The following is a 25,158-nucleotide window of genomic DNA, read 5'->3' on the forward strand; positions in this document are numbered from 1 at the left end:
ATTGCTCTGAATATGATCTGGCAGAAAAAATAAATATACAATGCCCTATTATACTCTGTTTTGGAGTATATACACCAACTTTATACGCTCTCTCATGTAAAATACAGAAATTCTATACTTAAGCGAATCAAAAAAAATCTAAATATTATCTAAGCACCACAATGTTAAAAACAAAATTAGTCTGAATAAAATCTGTCAGAAAAAATATACAGTGCCCTTTTCTACTCTGTTATGTAGCACATATACCAACTCAATATGCTCTCTCATGTAAAATACCGAAATTCTAATTTTACCCGAATAAAAAATCTAAATATATGTAGGCAGCCCAATGTTAAAAGCAAAATTGCTCTGAATATAATCTGTCCGAAAATATATAAAATGCTCTTTTCTACTCTGTTTTGTAGTATAAACACCAACTCAATATGCTCTCTCATATAAAATACCGAAATTCTAATTTTATACGAATCGACAAAAATCTAAATAACATCTAGGCGCCCCAAACTTAAAAGAAAATGGCTCTTAATATAGTCTGTTAGAAAAAATATACAATGCCTTATTCTACTCTATTTTGGAGTATATACACCATCTCAGGATGCTCCTCAGGTAATATACAGAAATTCTAATTTTACCCGAATCGAAAAAATCTAAATATTATCTAGGCACCTCAGTGTTAAAAAGAAAATTGCTCTGAATATGATCTTTCATAAAAAATAAACAATGCCCTATTCTACGCTGTTTTGGAGTATATACACCAACTCCATATGCTCTCTCAAGTAAAATAGAGAAATTCTATATTTAAGCGAATCGAAAAAAATTTAAATATTATCTAGGCACCCCAATGTTAAAAGAAAAATTGCTCTGAATATAATCTGTCATAAAAAATATACAATGCCCTTTACTTCTGTGTTTTGTAGTATATACACCAACTCCATATGCTCTCTCATGTAAAATACAGAAATTCTATATTTAATGGAATCGAAAAAAATCTAGAAGTTATCTAGGCACCCCAATGTTAAAAGAATAATTGCGCTGAATATAATCTGTCAGAGAAAATATACAATGCCCTTTTCTACTCTGTTTTGTAGTATATACATCATCTCAATATGCTCTCTCATATAAAATACCGAAATTCTAATTTTACGTGAATCGAAAAGAATCTAAATAATATCTAGGCACCCCAAAGTTAAACGAAAATGGTTCTTAATATAGTCAGTAAGAAAAAATATACAATGCCTTACTCTAGTCGTTTTTGGAGTATATACACGAACTCAAAGTGCTCTCTCATGTAAAATACAGAAATTCTAATTTTACGTGAATCAAAAAAAATCTAAATATTATCTAGGCACACCAATGTTAAAAACAAAATTGCTCTGAATATATTCTGGCAGAAAAAATATACAATGCCCTATTCTACTCTGTTTTGGAGTATATACACCAACTCCATATGCTCGCTCATGTAAAATACAGAAATTCTATATTTAAGCAAATCGAAAGAAATCTAAATATTATCTAGGCATTCCAATTTTAAAATCAAAATTGCTCTGAATATAATCTGTCAGAAAATATATACACTGCCCTTTGCTACTCTGTTATGTAGTATATACAACAACTCAATATGCTCTCTCATGTAAAATACCGAAATTCTAATTTTACGTGAATCGAAAAAAATCTAAATAATATCTAGGCGCCCCAAAGATAAAAGATAATTGCTCTGAATATCATCTGTTAAAAAAATATGCAATGCCTTATTCTACTATGTTTTGGAGTATATACACCAACTCAGGGTGCTCTCTCATTTAAAATACAGAAATTCTAATTTTACCAGAATCGAAAAAAATCTAAATATTATTTAGGCACCTCACTGTTAAAAACAAAATTGCTCTGAATATAATCTGTCAAAATATATACAATGTTCTGTTCTACTTTCTTTTGGAGTATATACACCAACTCATTATGCTCTCTCATGTAAAATACCGAAATTCTAATTTTAAATGAATCGAGAATAATGTAAATATTATCCAGGCACCACAATGTTAAAAAATAAATTGCACTGAATCAAGTCTGTCCGACAAAATATACAATGCCCTTTTCCACTCTGTTTTGTAGTATATACACCAACTCAGTATGCTCTCTCATGTAAAATATAGAAATCCTAATTTTACACGAATTGAAAAAGATCTAAATAATATTTAGGCGCCCCAATGTTAAAACAAAATGGCTCTGAATATAGTCTGTTAGAAAAAATATACAATGTTTTATTCTACTCTGTTTTGGAGTATATACACCAACCCAGGATGCTCTCTTATGTAAAATACAAAAATTCTAATTTTATGTGAATCAAAAAAATCAAAATATTATCTATGCAACCCAATGTTAAAAACAAAATTGCTCTGAATATAATCTGTCAGAAAAAATATACAATGCCCTATTCTAATCTGTTTTAAAGTATATACACCAAGTCCATATGCTCTCTCATGTAAAAGGCAGAAATTCTATATTTAAGCGAATAGAAAAAAATCTAAATATTATCTAGGCACCCCTATGTTAAAAGCAAAATTGCTCTGAATATAATCTGCCAGAAAAAATATACAATGCCCTTTTCAACTCGGTTTTGTAGTATATACACCAATTCAATACGCTCTGTCATGTAAAATACAGAAATTCTAATTCTACCCGAATCGAAAAAATCTAAATATTATCTAGGCACCCCAATGTTAATAGCAGAATTTCTCTGAATATAATCTGTAAGAAAAAATATACAATGCCCTTTTCTACTCTGTTTTGGAGTATATACACAAACTCAATATGCTCTCTCATGTAAAATACCGAAATTCTAATTTTAGGCGAATCAAAAAGACTCAAAATAATACATAGGCACCCGGAAGTTAAAATAAAATGGCTCTGAATATAGTCTGTTCGAAAAAATATACAATGCCTTATTCTACTTTTTTTTGGAGTACATACACCAACTCAGGATGCTCTCTCATGTAAAATACAGAAATTCTAATTTTACCCAAATCAAAAAAATCTAAATATTATCTAGGCACCCCAGTGTTAAAAAAAAATTGCTCTAAATATAATCCGTCACAAAAAATATACAATGCCCTATTCTTCTCTGTTTTGGAGTATATACTCCCACTCCATATGCTCTCTCATGTAAAATACAGAAATTTTATATTTAAGCGAATCGAAAAAAATATAAATATTATCTAGTTACCACAATGTTAAAAACAAAATCGCTCGGAATATAATCTCTCAGAAAAAATATACAATGCCTTATTCTACTCTGTTTTGGAGTATATACACCAACTCAGTATGCTCTCTCATGTAAAATACAGCAATTCAAATTTTAAGTGAATCAAAAAAAATCTAAATATTATCTACGCACCCCAATGTTTAAAACAAAATTGCTCTGAATATAATCTCTCAAAAAAAATATAAAATGAACTATTCTAAACTGTTTTAAAAATTATACACCGAGCCAATATGCTCTCTCATGTAAAATACAGAAATTCTATATTTAAGCGAATTGAAAAGAATCTAAATATATCTAGGCACCCCAATTTTAAAATCGAAATTGATCTGAATATAATCTGTCAGAAAAAATATACAATGCCCATTTCTACGAGGTTTTGTAGTATATACACCAACTCAATATGCTCTCTCATGTAAAATACAGAAATTCTAATTCTACACAAATCGAAAAAATCTAAATATTATCTAGGCACCCCAATGTTAAAAACAAAATTACTCTGAATATAATCTGTCAGAAAAAATATACAATGCCCTATTCTACTCTGTTTTGGAGTATATACAGCAACTCCATATGCTCTCTCATGTAAAATACAGAAATTCTAATTTTACACGAATTGAAAAAAATCTAAATAATATCCAGGCGCTCCAAAGTTAAAAGAAAATGGCTCTGAATATAGTCTGTTAGAAAAAATATACAATACCTTATTCTACTTTGTTTTGGAGTATATACACCAACTCAGTATGCTCTCTCATGTAAAATACAGAAATTCTAATTTTACGTAAATCGAAAAAAATCTAAATATTATCTAGGCAACCCAATTTAAAAAAAAAATTGCTCTGAATATAGTCTGTCACAATAATTATACAATGCCCTATTCTACTCGTTTTTGGAGTATATACACCAACTCAGTATGCTCTCTCATGTAAAATACAGAAATTGTATATTTGAGCAAATCGAAAAGAATCTAAATATTATCTAGGCACCCCAATGTTAAAAGCAAAATTGCTCTGAATATAATCTGTCAGAAAAAACATACAATGCTTTTTTCTACTCTGTTTTGTAGTGTATACACCAAATCAATATGCTCTCTCATGTAAAATACAGAAATTCTAATTTTACCTGCACCGAAAATATCTAAATATTATCTAGGCACCCCAATGTTAACAGCAAAATTGCTCTGAATATAATCTGTCAGAAAAAACATACAATGCCCTCTTCTATTCTATTTTGTTGTATAAACACCAACTCAATATGCTCTGTCATGTAAAATACAGAAATTCTAATTCTACCCAAATCAAAAAAATGTAAATATTATCTAGGCACCTTAATGTTAAAACCAAAACTTCTCTGAATAAAATCTGTCAGAAAAAATATACAATGCTTTTTTCTACTCTGTTTTGGAGTATATACAGCAACTCAACATGCTCTCTCAGGTAAAATACGGAAATTCTAATTTTAGGTCAATAAAGAAAATCTAAATAATATCTAGGCTCCCCAAAGTTAATAGAAAATGGTTCTGAATATAGTCTGTTAGAAAAAATATACAATGCCTTATTTTACTCTGTTTTGGAATATATACACCAACTCAGGCTGCTCTCTTATGTAAAATACCGAAATTCTAATTTTACCCGAATAGAAAATAATCTAAATATTATCTAGGAACTTCAGTGTTAAAAAAAAATTGCTCTGAATATAGTCTGTTAGAAAAAATATACAATGCTTTATTCCACTTTGTTTTGGAATATATACACCAACTCCATATACTCTCTCATGTAAAATACAGAAATTCTATATTTGAGCAAATCGAAAAAAATCTAAATATTATCTAGGCACCCCAAAGTTAAAAACAAAATCTCTCTGAATATAATCTGTCGGAAAAAATATACAATGCCCTATTCTACTCTGTTTTGGAGTATATACACCACCTCCATATGCTCTCTCATGTAAAATACCGAAATTCTAATTTTACGTGAATCGAAAAAAATCTAAATAATATCTAGGCGTTCAAAAGTTAAAAGAAAATGGCTCTGAATATACTCTGTTAGAAAAAATATTCAATGCCTTATTCTACTTTATTTGGAGTATATACACCAACTCAGTATGCTCTCTCATGTAAAATACCGAAATTCAAATTTTACGTGAATCGAAAAAATTCTAAATATTATCTAGGCACCCCAATGTTAAAAGCAAACTTGCTCTTAATATAATCTGTCAGAAAAAATATACAGTGTCCTTTCCTACTCTGTTTTGGAGTATATACACCAACTTTATAGGCTCTCTTATGTAAAATACAGAAATTCTAATTTTACAAGAATCGAAAAAAATCTAAATAATATCTAGGCGCCTCGAAGTTAAAAGAAAATGGCTCTTAATATAGTCTGTTAGAAAAAATATACAATGTCTTATTCTACTCTTTTTTGGAGTATATACACCAACTCAGTATGCTCTCTCATGTAAAATACACAAATTCTAATTTTACCTGAATCTAAAAAATCTAAATATTATTTAGTCAACCCAAGGTTAAACACAAATTTCTCTGAATATAATCTGTCAGAAAAAACATACAATGCCCTATTCTACTCTGTTTTGGAGTATTTTCACCAACTCAGTATGATCTCTCATGTTAAATACCAAAATTCTAATTTTACGGGAATCGAAAAAAGTCTAAATATCATCTAGGAAGTTCAATGATAAAAATAAAATTGCTCTGAATATAATCTGTCAGAAAAAACATACAATGCCCTATTCTACTCTGTTTTGGAGTATATACAGCAACTCTATACGCTCTCTCATTTAAAATACAGAAATTCTAATTTTACGCGAATTGAAATAAATCTAAATAATATCTAGGCACCCCAACGTTCAACAAAAATGGCTCTGAATATAGTCTGTTAGAAAAAATACACAATGCCTTATTCTACTCTCTTTTGGAGTATATACACCTACACAGTATGCTCTCTCATGTATAATACAGAAATTCTAATTCTACCCTAATCGAAAAAATATAAATATTGTCTAGGCACCTGAACGGTAAGAACAAAATTGCTCTGAATCCAATCTGTCCGAAAAAATATACAATGGCCTATTCTACTCTGTTTTGGAGTATATATACCAACTCCATATGCTCTCTCATGTAAAATACAGAAATTCTATATTTAAGGCAATCGAAAAAAATCTAATTATACAGGCACCCCAATGTTAAAAGCAAAATTGCTCTGAATATAATCTGTCAGAAAAAATATAAATGCCCTTTTCTACTCTGTTTTGTAGTATATACACCAACTGAATATGCTCTCTCATGTAAAATACAGAAATTCTAATTTTACCCGAATCAAAAAGATCTAAATATTATGTAGGCACCCCAATGATTAAAACAAAATTGCTCTGAATATAATCTGTTAGAAAAAATATACAATGCCCTATTCTACTCTCTTTTGGAGTATATACACCAACTCAGTATGCTCTCTCATGTAAAATACACAAATTCTAATTTTACCTGAATCGAAAAAATCTAAATATTATTTAGGCAACCCAATGTAAAAAGAAATTGTTCTGAATATAATCTGTCAGAAAAAACATACAATGTCCTATTCTACTCTGTTTTGGAGTATATACAACAACTCAGTATTATCTCTCATGATAAATACCGAAATTCTAATTTTACGTGAATCAAAAAAATCTAAATATTATCTAGGCACCCCAATGTTAAAAACAAAATTGCTCTGAATATAAACTGTCAGAAAAAATATACAATGCCATTTTCTCCTCTGTTTTTTAGTATATACACCAAATCAATAGGCTCTCATATTAAATACAGAAATTCTAAATTTACACAAATCAAATAAAATATAAATATTATCTAGACACCCCTATGTTAAAATCAAAATTGCTCTGAATATAATCTGTCATAAAAAATATACAATGCCCTAATCTACTCTGTTTTGTAGTATATACACCAACTACATATGCTCTCTCATATAAAATAGAGAAATTCTACATTTAAGCGAATCGAAAAAAATCTAAATATAATCTAGGCATTTTAATGTTAAAAGCAAAATTGCTCTGAATATATAATGTCAGAAAAAATATACAATGCACTTTTCTACTTTTTTTTTTAGGATATACACAAAATCTATATGCTCTCTCATATAAAATACTGAAATTCTAATTTTACATGAATCGAATAAAATCTAAATATTATCTAGGCACCCCTATGATAAAAGCAAAATTGCTCTGAATATAATCTGTCAAAAAACTATACAATGCCCTTTTCTACTCTGTTTTGGAGTATATGCACCAACTCCATATGCTCTCTCATGTAAAATACAGAAATTCTATATTTAGGCGTATCAAAAACAATCTTAATAATATCTAGGCGCCCCAAAGTTAAAAGAAAATGGCTCTGAATATAGTATGTTAGAAAAAATATACAATGCCTTATTCTACTATGGTTTGGACTATATATACCAACTCAGTATGCTCTCTCATGTACAATACAGAAATTCTAATTTTACCCAAATAGAAAATATGTAAATATTATCAAGGCAGCCCAATGTTAAAAACAAAATTGCTCTGAATATAAACTGTCAGAAAAAATATACAATGCCCTATTCTACTCTTTTTTTGAGTATATACACCAACTCTATATGCTCTCTCATGTAAAATACAGAAATTCTATATTTAAGCGAATCAAAAAAAATCTAAATAATATCTAGGCGCCCCAAAGTTAAAAGAAAATGGCTCTGAAAATAGTATGTTATAAAAAATATACAATGCCTTCTTCTACTATGTTTTGGAGTATATACACCAACTCAGGATGCTCTCTCATGTAAAATAATGAAATTCTGATCTTACGCAAATCGAAAAAAATCTAAATAATATCGAGGCACCCAAAAGTTAAAAGAGAATGTCTCTGATATAGTCTCTTAGAAAAAATATACAATGCCTTCTTCTACTCTGTTTTGGAGTATATACAACAACTCAGTATGCTCTCTCATGCAAAATGCAGAAATTCTATATTTAAGCGATTCTAAAAAAATCTAAATATTATCTAGGCACCCCACGTGGAAAGCAAAATTGCTCTGAAAATAATCTGTCAAAAAATGTACAATGCCTTTTTCTACTTTGTTTTGTAGTATGTACACCAAGTACATATGCTCTCTCATGTATAATACCAAAATTGTAATTTTACGCATATCGAAAATAATATCTAGGCGCCGCAAAATTAAAAGAAAATGGCTCTGAATATAGTCTGTTAGAAAAAATATACAATGCCTAATTCTACTCTGTTTTGCAGTATATTCACCAATTCAGTATGCTCTCTCATGTAAAATACCGAAATTCTAATTTTACGTGAATCTAAAAAAATCTAATTATCTAGGCGCCTTAAAGGGAAACGAAAATGGCTCTGAATATAGTCTTTTAGATAAAATGTACAATGCCTTATTCTACTCTGTTTTGGAGTATATACAGAAACTCAGTATGCTCTCTCATGTAAAAAACTGGAATTCTAATTTTACCCGAATCAAAAAAATCTAAATATTATCTAGGCACCCCAATGTCAAAAACAAAATGGTTCTGAATATAGTCTGTCAGAAAAAATATACAATGCCATATTCTACCCTGTTTTAGAGTATATACACCAACTCAATATGCTCTCATGTAAAATACAAAAATTCTATATTTAAGCGAATTGAAAAAAATATAAATATTATCTAGGCACACCAATGTTAAAAGCAAAATTGCTCTGAATGTAATCTGTCAGAAAAAATATACAATGCCTTTTCTACTCTGTTTTGAAGTATATACACAAACTCAATATGCTCTCTCATGTAAAATACTGAAATTTTAATTTTACGTGAATCGAAAAACCTCTCAATAAAATCTAGGAGCCCCAAAGTTAAAAGAAAATGGCTGTGAATATAGTCTGTTATAAAAATTATACAATGCATTATTCTACTCTGGTTTGGAGTATATATACCAACTGAGTATGCTCTCTCATGTAAAATACCGAAATTGTAATTTTACAAGAATCGAAAAAAATCCAAGTATTATCTAGGCACCCCAATGTTAAAAACAAAATAACTCTGAATAGAATCTGTCAGAAAAAATATACAATGCCCTATTCTACTTTGTTTTGGAGTATATACACCAACTCCATATGCTCCTTCATGTAAAATACAGAAATTCTATATTTAAGTGAATCGACAAAAATCTAAATATAATGTAGGGACCCCAACGTGAAAAGCAAAATTGCTCTGAATATAATCTGTCAGAAAAAATATACAATGCCCTTTTCTACTCTGTTTTCGAGTATATACACCAACTCAATATGCTCTCTCATGTAAAATACAGAAATTCAAATTTTAACCGAGTCGAAAAAATCTATATACTATCTAGGCACCCGAAGGATAAAAATAATTTCTCTGAATATAGTCTTTTAGAAAAAACATACAATGCCTTATTCTACTCTGTTTTGGAGTATATACACCAACTAAGTGTGCTCTCTCATGTAAAATAATGAAATTGTAATTTTATGAGAATCGAAAAAAATCCAAATATTATCAAGGCACCCCGTGGTAAAAAAAATTGCTCTGAATATAATCTGTCAGAAAAAATATACAATGCCCTATTCTACTGTGTTTTGGAGTATATAAACCAACTCCATATGCTCTCTCATGTAAAATACAGAAATTCTATATTTAAGCGAATTGAATAAGATCCAAATATTATCTAGGCACCCCAATGTTAAAAGCAAAATTGCTCTTAATATAATCTGTTAGAAAAATATATAATGCCATTTTCTACTGTGTTTTGTAGTATATACATCAACTCAATATGCTCTCTCATATAAAATACCGAAATTCTAATTTTACGTGAATCAAAAAAAATCAAAATAATATCTAGGTGCCTCAAAGTTAAAAGAAAATGGCTCTGAATACCGTCTGTTAGAAAAAATATACAATGCCTTATTCTACTCTGCTTTGGAGTATATACACCAACTCAGTATGCTCTCTCATGTAAAATACCGAAATTATAATTTTACCCGAATCGAAAAAATCTAAATATTATCTAGGCACTTCAATGTAAAAAACAAAATTGCTCTGAATATAATCTGTCAGAAAAAATATACAATGCCCTATTCTACTCTATTTTGGAGTATATACACCAACTCAGTATGCTCTCTCATGTAAAATACAGAAATTCGAATTTTACCCGAATTGAAAATATCTAAATATTATCTAGGCACCCCTATGATAAAAGCAAAATTGCTCTGAATATAATCTATCAAAAAAATATACAATGCCCTTTTCTACTCTGTTTTGAGGTATATGCACCAACTCCATATGCTCTCTCATGTAAAATACAGAAATTCTATATTTAGGCATATCTAAAACATTCTTAATAATATCTAGGCACCCCAAAGTTAAAAGAAAATGGCTCTGAATATAGTCTGTTAGAAAGAATATACAATGACCTATTCTACTCTGTTTTGGAGTATATACAGCAAGTCAATATGCTCTGTCAGGTAAAATACAGAAATTCTAATTTTACGCGAATCAAAAAAGTCTTAATAATATCTTGGAGCCCCAAAGTTAAAATAAAATGGCTCTGAATATAGTCTGTCAGAAAAAATACACAATGACTTATTCTACTCTGTTTTGGAGTATATACAACACTCAGTATTCTCTCTCATGTATAATACAAAAATTCTAAATTTACGTGAATCGAAAAAAATCTAAATAGTATCTAGGCACCCCAATGTTAAAAGCAAAATTGCTCTGTAAATAATCTGTCAGAAAAATTATACAATGCTGTTTTTTACTCAGTTTTGGAGTATATACACAATCTCAATATGCTCTCTCATGTAAAATACCGAAATTCAATTTTACGCGAATCAAAAATAACTTAATAATATCTAGGCGCCCTAAAATTACAAGAAAATAACTCTGAATATAGTCTGTTAGAAAAAATATACAATGCCTTATTCTACTCTGTTTTGGAGTATATACACCAACTCAGTATACTCTCTCATGTAAAATAACAAAACTATAATTTTACCCCAATCGAAAAAAATCTAAATATTATCTAGGCACCCCAATGATAAAAAAAAAACTTGCTCTGTATATAATCTGTCAGAAAAAATATAAAATGCCCTATTCTACTCTGTTTTGCATTATATACACCAACTCCATGTGCTCTCTCAAGTAAAATACAGAAATTCTATATTTAAGCAAATCAAAAAAAATCTAAATATTTTCTAGGCATCCCAATGTTAAAAACAAAATTTCTCTGAGTATAATCTGTCAAATAAAATATACTATGTCTTATTCTACTCTGTTTTGGAATATATATACCAACTAAATATGCTCTCTCAAGTAAAATACAAAAATTCTATATTTAAGTGAATCGAAAAAATTCGAAATATTATCTACGCACCCCAATGTTAAAAACAAAATTACTCTGAGTATAATCTGTCAGAAAAAAAACACAATGCCCTTTTCTACTCTGCTTTATAGTATATAAACGAACTCAATATGGTATCTCATGTAAAATACTGAAATTCTAATTTTACACTAATCGAAGGAAATCTAAATAATATCTAGGCGCCCCAAAGTTGGAAAAAAATGAATCTGATTATATTCTGTTGGAGAAAATATACAATGCCTTATTCTAGTCTGTTTTGGAGTATATACACCAACTCTGTTTGCTCTCTCATGGAAAATACAGAAATTCTATTTTACGTTAATCGAAAAAAATCTAAATATTATCTATGCACACCAATCTTAAAAGCTAAATTGCTCTGAATATAATCTGTCATAAAAAATATACAATGCCCTTTTCTACTCTGTTTTGGAGTATATACACCAACTCAATATGCTCTCTTATGTAAAATACCGAAATTCAAATTTTAAGCGAATCAAAAAAAATCTAAATAATATCTAGGCGCCCAAAATTTAAAAGAAAATGGCTCTGAATATTGTCTGTTAGAAAAATTATACAATGCCTTATTCTACTCTGTTTTGGAGTATATACACCAACTCAGTGTGCTCTCTCATGTAAAATACAAAAATTATAATTTTACCCGAATCGATAAAATCTAAATATTATCAAGGCACCCCAATGTTCAAAACATAATTTCTCAGAATATAATCTGCCAGAGAAAACATACAATACCCAATTCGACTCTGTTTTGGAGTATATAAACCAACTCATTATGCTCTCTCATGTAAAATACAGAAATTCTAATTTTACCCGAATCGAAAATATCTAAATATTATATAAGCACCTTAATGTTGAAAGCAAAATTGCTCTGAATATAATCTGTCAAAAAAATATACAATGTACTATTCTACTCTGTTTTGGAGTATATACACCAACTCAATATGGTTTCTCATGTAAAATACCGGAATTCTAATTTTACACGAATCAAAAGAAATATAAATAATATCTAGGCGCCCCAAAGTTAAAAGAAAATGGCTCTGAATATAGTCTGTTAGAAAAAATATACAATGCCTTATTCTACTCTGTTTTGGAGTATATACACCAACTCAGCATGCTATCTCATGTAAAATACCGAAACTCTAATTTCACGTGAATCGAAAAAAATCTAAATATTGTCTAGGCACCCGAATATCAAAACAAAATTGCTCTGAATATAGTCTCTCAGAAAAAATATACAATGCCCTGTTCTACCCTGTGTTGGAGTATATACACCAAATCCATATGCTCTCTCATGTAAAATACAGAAATTCTATATTTAAGCAAATAGAAAAAAATCTAAATATTATCTAGGCACCCCAATGTTAAAAGCAAAATTGCTCTGAATATCATCTGTCACAAAAATATAAAATGCCGTCTTCAACTTTGTTTTGTAGTATATACACCAACTCAATATGCTCTCTCGTGTAAAATAAGTAAATTTTAATTTTACGCGAATCGAAAAGAAACCTTAATAATATCTAGGAGCCCCAAAGTTAAAAAAAATGGCTCTGAATATAGTCTGTTAGAGGATATATACAATGCCTTATTCTACTCTGATTTGGAGTATATACACCAACTCAGTATGCTCTCTCATGTAAAATACCAAAATTCTAATTTTATGTGGATCGAAAAAAATCTAAATATTATCTAGGCAACTGAACGTTAAAAGCAAAATTGTTTTGAATATAGTCTGTCAGAAAAAATATACAATGCCCTTTTCTACTCTGTTTTTGAGTATATACACCCACTAAATATGCTCTCTCATTTAAAATACCGAAATTCTCATTTTACGCAAATCGGAAAAAATCTAAATAATATCTAGGTGCCCCAAAGTTAAAAAGAAATGGCTCTGAATATAGTCTGTTAGCAAAAATATACAATGCCCTATTCTCCTCTGTTTTGGAGTATATACACCAAATCACTGTGCTCTCCCATGAAATATACCGAAATTCTAAATTTACGTAAATCGAAAAAAATCTAAATATTATCTAGGAACCCCAATGTTAAAAACAAAATTGCTCTGAATATAATCTGTCAGAAATAATATACAATGCCCTATTCTACTATGTTTTGGAGTACATACACCAAGTCCATATGCTGCCTCATGTAAAATAATGAATTTCTATATTTAAGTGAAATGAAATAAATCTAAACAATATTTAGGCACCCCAATGTTAAAAGCAAAATTGCTCTGAATATAATCAGTCATAGAAAATATACAATGCCCTTTACTACTCTGTTTTGGAGTATATACACCAACTCAATATGCTCTCTCATGTAAAATACAGAAATTTTAATTTTACGCGAATCGAAAAAAATCTAAATAATATCTAGACGCCTCAAAGTTAAAAAAAATGGCTCTGAATATAGTTTGTTTAAAAAATATACAATGCCTTATTCTACTCTGTTTTGGAGTATATACACCAGTCAGTATGCTCTATCATGTAAAATACCGAAATTCTAATTTTGCGTGAATCGAAAAAAATCTAAATAGTATCTAGGACGCCCAAATTGAAAAGCAAAATTGCTCTGAATATAATTTGTCAGAAAAAATATACAATGCTCTTTTTTTCTCAGTTTTAATGTATATACCCCAACTCAATATGCTCTCTCATGTAAAATACCGAAATCCAAATTTTACGAGAATCAAAAATATCTTAATAATATCTACGTGCCCCAAAGTTAAAAGAAAATGGCTCTGAATATAGTCTGTTAGAAAAAATACACAATGCCTTATTCTACTCTGTTTTGGAGTATATACACCAACTCAGTATGGTCTCTTATGTAAAATAACAAAATTCTAATTTTACCCGAATCAAAAAAATCTACATATTATCTAGGCACCCCAATGTTAAAAACAAAATTGCTCTGAATACAATCTGTCAGAGAAAACATAAAATTCCCTATTCTACTCTGTTTTGGAGTATATACACCAACTCCATATGCTCTCCCATGTGAAATACAGAAATTCTATATTTAAGCGAATCGAAAAAAATCTAAATATTGTCTAGGCACACCAATGTTAAAAACAAAATTGCTCTGAGTATAGTCTTTCAGAAAAAATATACAATGCCCTATTCTACTCTGTTTTGGAGCATATACACCAACTCCATATGCTCTCTTTTGTAAAATACAGAAAATCTATATTTAAGCGAATTAAAAAAAAATCTATACATTATCTAGGCACCCCAATGTTAAAAGCAAAATGGCTCTGAATATAATCTGTCAGAGAAAATATACAATGCTTTTTTCTACTCTGTTTTGTAATATATAAAGCAACTCAGTATCCTCTCTCATGCAAAATAAAGAAATTCTAATTTTACCTGCATCAAAAAAATCTAAATATTATGTAGGCACCCCAATGTTAAAAGCACAATTGCTCTGAATATTATCTGTCAGAGAAAATATACAATGCCCTTTTCTACTTTTTTTTGGAGTACATACACCAACTCAGTATGCTCTCTCATGTAAAATACAGAAATTCTATATTTACGTGAATCTAAAAAAATCTAAATAAAACCTAGACACCCCAATTTTAAAAACAGAATTGCTCTGAATATAACCTGTCAGACAAAATATAGAATGACCTATTCTAATCTGTTTTGGAATATATACACCAACTCAATATGCTCTCTCATGTAAAATACAGAAATTCTATATTTAAGCGAATCGAAAATAAACTAAATATTATTTAGGTACCCCAAGGTTAAAAGCACAATTGCTCTAAATATAATCTGTCAGAAAAAATATGCAATGCCCTTTTCTACTCTGTTTTCTAGTATATACACCACCTCAGTATGCTCTGTCATGTAAAATGCAGATATTCTAATTTTACCCGAATCGAAAAAATCTAAATATTATCTAGGCACCCCAATGTTAAAAGCAAAATTGCTCTGAATATAATCTGTCAGAAAAAAAATACAATGCCCTTTTCTACTCTGTTTTGGAGTATATACACCAACTCAATATGCTGTCTCATGTAAAATACGAAAATTCAAATTTTATATGAATCGAAAAAAATTTAAGTAATATCTAGGCTCCCCAAAGTTAAAACAAAATGGCTCTGAATATAGTCTGTTAGAAAAAATATACAATGCCTTATTCTACTCTGTTTTGGTGTATATACACCTGCTCAGTATGCTCTCTCATGTAAAATACAGAAATTCTAATTTTACCCCAATCGAATAAATCTAAATATTATCTAGGCACCCCAAGGTTAAAAACACAATTGCTCTGAATATAATCTGTCAGAAGAAATATATATTGCCCTAATCTACTGTGTTCTGGAGTATATACACCAACTCCATATTTTCTCTCATGAAAAATACAGAAAATCTATATTTAAGCGAATCGAAAAAATCTATATATTTTCTAGGCACCCCAATGTTAAGAGCAAAATTCCGTTGAATATAATCTGTCATAAGAAATATACAATGCTTTTTTCTACACTTTTTGTAGTATATAAACAGACTGAATATGCTCATTCATGTAAAATACAGAAATTCTAATTTTACCCGAATTGAAAAAATCTAAATAATATCGAGGCACCGCAATGTTAAAAGCAAAATTTCTCTGAATATAATCTGTCATAAAAAATATACAATACCCTATTCTACTCTGTTTTGGAGTATATACACCAACTCAGTATGCTCTCTCATGTAAAACACGAAAATTCAAATTTTACATGAGTCAAAAAATATCTAAATATTATCTAGGCACCACAATGTTAAAAACAAAACTGCTCTGAATATAATCTGTCAGAAAAAATATACAATGTCCTTTTCTACTCTGTTTTGGAGTATATACAACAACTCAATATGCTCTCTCACGTAAAATACAGAAATTCTAATTCTACGCAAATCGGAAAAAATCTTAATAATATCTAGGCACCCCAAAGTTAAAAGAATATGGCTCTGAATATAGTCTGTCAGAAAAAAGATACAGTGCTTTTTTTACTTTGTTTTGCAGTACATAAGCCAACTTCATATTCTCTCTCATGTAAAATAGAGAAATTCTATGTTTAAGCGAATCGAAAAATATCTAAATATTATCTAGGCACCCCAATGTTAATAGCAAAATTGCTCTGAATATAATCTGTCAGAAAAATATACAATGCCCTGTTCTACTCTGTTTTGAAGTATATAAGCCAACTCAATATGCTCTCTCATGTAAAATACAAAAATTCTAATTTGACGTGAATCGAAAAACATCTAAATAATATATAGGCGTCCCAAAGATGAAAGGAAATGGCTCTGAATATAGTCTGTTAGAAAAAATATCCAATGCCTTATTCTACTCTATTTTGGAGTATATATACCATTTACATATGCTCTCTCATGTAAAATATCGAAATTCTAATTTCACCCAAATCAAAAAAATCTAAATATTATCTAGGCTCCCCAATGTAAAAAACAAAATTACTCTGAATATAATCTGTCAAAGAAAATATAAAATGCCCTATCCTACTCTGTTTTGGAGTATATAGAGAAAATCAGTATTCCCTCTCATGTAAAATACCGAAATTCTAATTATACGTGAACCGAAAAAAATCTAAATAGTATCTAGGCTCCCCAATGTTAAAAACAAAATTGCTCTGAATATAATCTTTCAGAAACAATATACAATGCCCTATTCTACTATGTTTTGGAGTATATACACCAACTCAATATGCTCTCTCAGGTAAAATACCGAAATTCTAATTTTTCGCGAATCGAAAAAAATCTAAATAATATCTAGGTGCCCCAAAGTTAAAAGAAAATGGCTCTGAATATACTCTGTTAGAAAAAAATATACAATGCCTTATACTACTCAGTTTTGTATTATATACACCAACTCAGTATGCTCTCTCATGTAAAATAACGAAATTATAATTTTACGTGTACCGAAAAAATTATAAATATTATCTAGGCACTTCAATGTTTAAAGCAAAATTGCTCTGAATATTATGTGTCAGAAAAAATATACAATACCCTTTTCTACTCTGTTTGGGAGTATATACACAAACTCAATATGCTCTCTTATGTAAAATAACAAAATTCTAATTTTACGCGAATCGAAAAAAATCTACATAATATCTAGGCGAACCAAAGTTAAAACAAAATGTCTCTGAAAATAGTCTGTTACAAAAAATATACAATGCCTTATTCTACTCTGTTTTGGAGTATATACACCAACTCTGTATGCTCTCTCTTTTAAAATACAGAAATTCTAATTTTACCCGAATTGAAATAATCTAAATATTATTTAGGCACCCCAATGTTGAAAACAAAATTGCTCTGAATATAATCTGTCAGCAAAAATATACAATGCCCTATTCTATTCTGTTTTGGAGTATATACACCAACTCAGTATTTTCTGTCATGTAAAATACCGAAATTCTAAATTTCGTAAATCGAAAAAAATCTAAATATTATCTAGGCACCCCAATGTTAAAAACAAAATTGCTCTGAATATCATCTGTAAGAAAAAATATACAATGCCCTATTCTACTCTGTTTTATAGTATATAGACCAACTCCATATGCTCTCTCATGTAATATACAGAAATTCTATATTTAAGCGAATCGACACAAATATAATTATTATCTACGCACCCCAACATCAAAAGCAAAAGTGCTATGAATATATTCGGTCAGAAAAAATATACAATGCCCTTTTCTACTCCGTTTTGTAGTATATACACCAACTCAATATGCTCTCTCATGTAAAATACAGAAATTCTAATTTTACCCCAATCGAAAAAATCTAAAAATTATCTAGGCACCCCAATGTTAAATACAAAATTGCTCTGAATATAATCTGTCAAAAAAAATATACAATGCCATATTTTCCTCTGTTTTTGAATATATACACCAACTCAGTATACTCTCTCATGTAAAACACCGAAATTCTAATTTTACGTCAATCGGAAAAAATCTAAATGTTATTTAGGCACACCAATGTTAAAAGCAAAATTGCTCTGAATATAATCTGTCGTAAAAATTATACAATTCCCTTTTCTACTCTGTATTGGAGTATATACACCAACTCAGTATGCTTTCTCATGTAAAATACAGAAATTCTAATTTTACACGAATCGAAATAAATCTAAACAATATTTAGGCGCCCCAAAGTTAAGAGAAAGTGGCTCTGAATATAGTCTGTTAGACAAAATATACAATGCCTTATTCTACTCTGTTTTGGAGTATATACCCCAACTCAGCATGCTCTCTCATGTAAAATAAGGAAATTAAAATTTTACCCGAATCGAAAAAATCTAAATATTATCTAGGCACCCCAATGTTAAAAACAAAATTTCTCTGAATATAATCTGTCAGAAAAAATAGAAATGCCCTTTTCTACTCTGTTTTGTAGTATATACACCAACTCAATATTCTCTCTTATGTAAAATACAGAAATTCTAATTTTACCCAAATCAAAAAAATCTAAATATTATGTAGGCACCCCAATGTTAAAAACAAAATTTCTCTGAATATAATCTGTTAGAGAAAATATACAATGCCCTATTCTACTCTGTTTTGGAGTATATACAACAACTCAGTATGCTCTCTCATGTAAAATACCAAAATTCTATATTTAAGCGAATCGAAAAAAATGTAAATATTATGCAGGCACGCCAACGTAAAAGCAAAATTGCTCTGAATATAATCTGTCAGAAAAAATATATAATGCCCTTCTCTACTCTGTTTTGTAGTATATACACCAACCCAATATGCTCTCTCGTGTAAAACACAGAGATTATTTTTTTACACGAATCAAAAAAATCTAAATATTATATAGGCACTACAATGTTAAAAACAAAATTGCTCTGAATAAAATCTGTCAGAAAAAGTATACAATGCCTTCTTCTACTCTGTTTTGGAGTATATACACCAACTCAATATGCTCTCTCATGTAAAATACCGAAAATCTAAATATACGTAAATCGAAAGAAATGTAAATATAATCTAGCCAGCCCATTGATAAAAGCAAAATTGTTCTGAATATAATCTGTCAGAAAAAATCTACAATGCCCTTTTCTACTCTGTTTTGGAGTATATACACCAACTCAATAGGCTCTCTCATGTAAAATACCGAAATTCTAAATTTACGCAAATCGAAAATAATCTAAATATTATCTAGGTACACCAAGGTAAAAAGGAAAATTTCTCAGAATATAGTCTGTCAGAAAAAATATACAATGCCCTTTTCTACTCGGTTTTGGAGTATATACACCAACTCAATATGCTCTCTCATGTAAAAGACCAAAATTCTAAATTTATGTGAATTGAAAAAAATCTAAATATTATCTAGGCATCCCAATCTTAAAAGAAAAATTGCTCTGAATATAATCTGTCAGAAAAAATATACAATGTCATTTTCTACTCTGTTTTGAAGTATATACACCAACTCAATATGCTCAATCACTTAAAATACCGAAATTTTAATTTTACACGAATCGAAGAAATCTAAATATAATATAGGCACCCCAAGGTAAAAAGCAAATTTTCTCTGAAAATAATCTGTCAGCAAAAATATGCAATGCCCTTTTCTACTCTGTTTTGGAGTATATATATATACCAACTCAATATGCTCTCTCATGTAAAATAGAGAAATTCAAAATTTACAATATTCGAATAAAATTTAAATATTTTCTAAGCACCCCAATGTTAGTAGCATATTGCTTTGAATATAATCTGTCAGAAAAATATACAATGCCCCTTTCTACTCTGTTTGGAAGTATATACACACACTCAAAATGCTCTCTCATGTCAAATACAGAAATTCTAAATATACGCTAATCGAATAAAATCTAAATATTATCTAGGCACCCCAATGTTAAAAACAAAATTGCTCTGAATATAATCTGTCAGAAAAAATATACAATATCCTATTCTACTTTGTTTTGGAGCATATACACCAACTCAGTGTGCTATCTCGTGTAAAATACCGAAATTCTCATTTTACATGAATCGAAAATAATGTAAATATTATCCTAGCACCCTAATGTTAAAAACAAAATTGCTCTGAATATAATCTGTCAGAAAAAATATACAATATCCTATTCTACTCTGTTTTGTAGTATATAAACCAACTCCATATGCTCTCTCATGTAAAATACAAAAATTCTATATTTAAGAGAATAGAAAAAATTCTAAATATTATTTAGGCACCACAATGTTAAAAACAAAATTGCTCTGAATATAGTCTGGCAGAAAAAATATACAATGCCCTATTCTACTCTGTTTTGGAGTATATACACCAACGCCATATGTTCTCTCATGTAAAATACAAAAATTCTATATTTAAGCGAATCAATAAAAATCTAAGTATTATCTAGGCACCCCAATGTTAAAAGCAAAATTGCTCTCAATATAATATTTCAGAAAAAATATACAATACCCTTTTATACTCTGTTTTGTACTACATATGCGAACTCAATAAGCTCTCTCAAGTAAAATACCGAAATTCTAATTTTACGTGAATCGAAAAAAATCTAAATAATACCTAGGCGCCCCAAAGTTAAAAGAAAATGGCTCTGAATATAGTCTGTTAGATAAAATATACAATGCCTTATTCTACTCTCTTTTGGAATATATACACCAAATCAGTATGCTCTCTCATGTAAAATACAGAAATTCTAATTTTACCCGAATCGAAAAAATCCAAATATTATCTAGGCACTCCAATGTTAAAAACAAAATTGCTCTGAATATAATTTCTCAGAAAAAATATACAATGCGCTATTCTACTCGCTTTTGGAGAATATACACCAACACAGTATGCTCTCATATGTAAAATACCGAAATTTTTATTATACGTGAATCAAAAAAAAATCTAAATATTATCTAGGCACCCCAATGTTAAAAGCAAAATTGCTCTGAATATAATCTGTCATAAAAAATATACAATGTTCTTTTCTACTCTGTTTTTGAGTATATACACCAAATCTACCTTCTATCTCATGTAAAATAAAGTAATTCTATATTTAATCGAATCGAAAATAATTTAAATATTATCTCGGCACCCCAATGTTAAAAGCAAACTTTCTCTGAATATAATTTGCAAGAAAAAATATACAATGCCGTTTTCTACTCTGTTTTGGGGTGTATACACCAAATCAATATGCTCTCTCATGTAAAATACCAAAATTCTAATTTTACACGAATCGAAATAAATCTAAATATTATCTAGGCATCCCAAAGTAAAAAGATAATGGCTCTGAATATAGTCTGGTAGAAAAAATATACAATGCCTGATTCTACTATGTTTTGAAGTATATACACCAACACGGTATGCTCTCTCGTGTAAAATACAGAAATTCTAATTTTACCCGAATCTAAAAAATATAATTATTATCTAGGCACCCCAATGTTAAAAACAAAATTGCTCTGAATACAATCTGTCAGAAAAAATATACAATGCCCAATTCTACTCTGTTATTGAGTATATACACCAAATCTACCTGCTCTCTCATGTAAAATAGAGAAATTCTATATTTAAGCGAATCGAAAAAAATCTAAATGTTATCTAGGCACCCCAATGTTAAAAGAAAATTGCTCTGAATATAATCTTTCAGAAAAAATATACAATGCCCTATTCTATTCTGTTTTGGAGTATGTACACCCACTCAATAAGTTCTCTCATGTAAAATACCGAAATTCTAATTTTACGTGAATCGAAAAAAATCTGAATAATATGTAAGCGCCTCAAAATTAATAAAAATTGGCTCTGAATATAGTCTGTTAGAAAAAATATACAATGCCCTATTCTACTTTGTTTTGGAGTATATACACCAACTCAGTGTGCTCTTTCATGTGAAATACCGAAATTCTAATTTTACGTGAATCAAAAAAAATCTAAATATTATCTAGGCACCACAATGTTAAAAGCAATATTGCTCTGAATATAATCTGTCAGAAAAAATATTCAATGCCCGATTCTACTCTGTTTTGGAGTATATACACCAACTCCATATGCACTCTCAAGTAAAATACAGAAATTCTAAATTTAAGCGAATCGAAAAATATCTAATTATTATCTAGGCACCCCAATGTTAAGAGCAAAATTGCTCTGAATATAATCTGTCAGAGAAAATACACAATGCCATTTTCTACTCTGTTTTGTATTATATATACCAACTCAGTATGCTCTGTCATGTAAAATACCGAAATTATATATTTAAGCGAATTTAAAAAAATTTAAATATTATCTAGGCACCCGAATGTTAAAAGCAAAACTCCTCTGAATATCATCTGTCAGAAAAAAATACAATGCCCTATTCTACTCTGTATTGGAGTATATACACCAACTCAGTATTCTCTCTCATGTAAAATACCGAAATTGTAATTTTACGCGAATCGAAAAAAATCTAAATAATATCTAGGCGCCACAAACTTAAAAGAAAATGGCTCTGAATATAGTATGTTAGAGAAAATATACAATGCCCTGTTCTACTCTTTTTTGGAGTATATAGAGCAACTCAGTATGCTCTCTCATATAAAATACCGAAATTCTAATTTCACGTGAATCGAAAAAAATCTAAATATTATCTAGGCACCCGAATGTTAAAAGAAAATTGCTCTGCATATAATGTGTCAGAAAAAATAAACAATGCCCTTTTCTACTCTGTTTTGTAGTATATACACCAACTCAATTTGATCTCCCATGTAAAATACAGAGATTCTCTATTTAAGCGAATCGAAAAAAAATCTAAATATTATCTAGGCACCGCAATGTTAAGAACAAAATTTCTCTGAATATAATCTGTCAGAAAAAATATGCAATGCCCTATTCTACTCTGTTCTGGAGTATATACACCAACTCCATATGCTCTCTAATGTAAAATACAGAAACTCCATATTTAAGCGAATTGAAAAAAATCTAAATATTATCTAGGGACCACAATGTTAAAAGCAACATTGCTCTGAATATAGTCTGTCAGAAAAAATATACAATGCTTTTTTCTACTCTGTTTTGTACTATATACACCAACTCAATATGCTCTCTTATGTAAAATACTGAAATTCTAATTCTACCCGAATCGAAAAAATCTAAATATAATCTAGGAAACCCAATGTTAAAAGCAACATTGCTCAGAATATAATCGGTCAGAAAATATATACAATGCCCCATTCTACTCTGTTTTGGAGTATATACACCAACTTAATATGCTCTCTGATCTAAAATACCGAAATTCTAATTTTAAACGAATCGAAATAAATCTAAATATTATCTAGGGGCCCCAAAGTAAAAAGATAATGGCTCTGAATATAGTCTGTTATAAAAAATATACAATGCCTGATTCTTTTATGTTTTGGAGTATATACACCAACACAGTATGCTCTCTCGTGTAAAATACAGAAATTCAAATTTTACCCGAATCCACAATATCTAATTACAATCTAGGCACCCCAATATTCAAAACTAAATTGCTCTGAATACAATCTGTCAGAAAAAATATACAAAGCCCTATTCTACTCTATTTTTGAGTATATACACCAACTCTACCTGCTCTCTCATGTAAAATACAGAAATTCTATATTTAAGCGAATCGAAAAAAAATATAAGTGTTATCTAGGCACCCCAATGTTAAAATAAAATTGCTCTAAATATAGTCTGTCAGAAAACAATACAATGCCCTATTCTTTTTTTTATTGGAGTATATACACCAACTCAGTATTCTCTCTCATGTAAAATACCAAAATTGTAATTTTACGTGAATTGAAAAAATTCTAAATAATATCTAGGAGCCCCAAACTTAAAAGAAAATGGCTCTGAATATAGTCTGTTAGAAAAAATATACAATGCCTTATTCTACTCTGTTTTGGAGAATATACACCAACTCACTATGCTCTATCATGTAAAATACAGAAATTATAATATTACCGAAATCAAAAAATCTAAATATTATTCAGTCAACCCAATGTTATAAACAAAATTGCTCAGAATATAATATGTCGGAAAAAATATAGAATGCCCTATTCTACTCTGTTTTGCAGTATATACACCGACTCCATATGCTCTTTAATCTAAAATACAGAAATTCTATATTTAAGCGAATCGAAAGATATCTAAATATTATCTAGGCACCCCAATGTTAAAAGCAAAATTACTCTGAATATAATCTGTCATAAAAAATATACAATGCCCTTTTCTACTTTGTTTTGAAATATATACACCAACTTTATATGCTCTCTCAAGTAAAATACAGAAATTCTATTTTTGAGCGAATTGAAAAATATCTAAATATTATCTAGGCACCCCAATGTTAAGAGCAAAATTGCTCTGAATATAATCTGTCAGACAAAATACACAATGCCATTTTCTACTCTGTTTTGTAATTGTATATACCAACTCAGTATGCTCTCTTATGTAAAATACAGAAATTCAGTATTTAAGCGAATCGAAAAAAATTTAAATATTATCTAGGCACCCGAA

This window comes from Callithrix jacchus, chromosome 8 (assembly GCF_049354715.1).
Source record: "Callithrix jacchus isolate 240 chromosome 8, calJac240_pri, whole genome shotgun sequence".
NCBI classification, from domain to species: domain Eukaryota; kingdom Metazoa; phylum Chordata; class Mammalia; order Primates; family Cebidae; genus Callithrix; species Callithrix jacchus.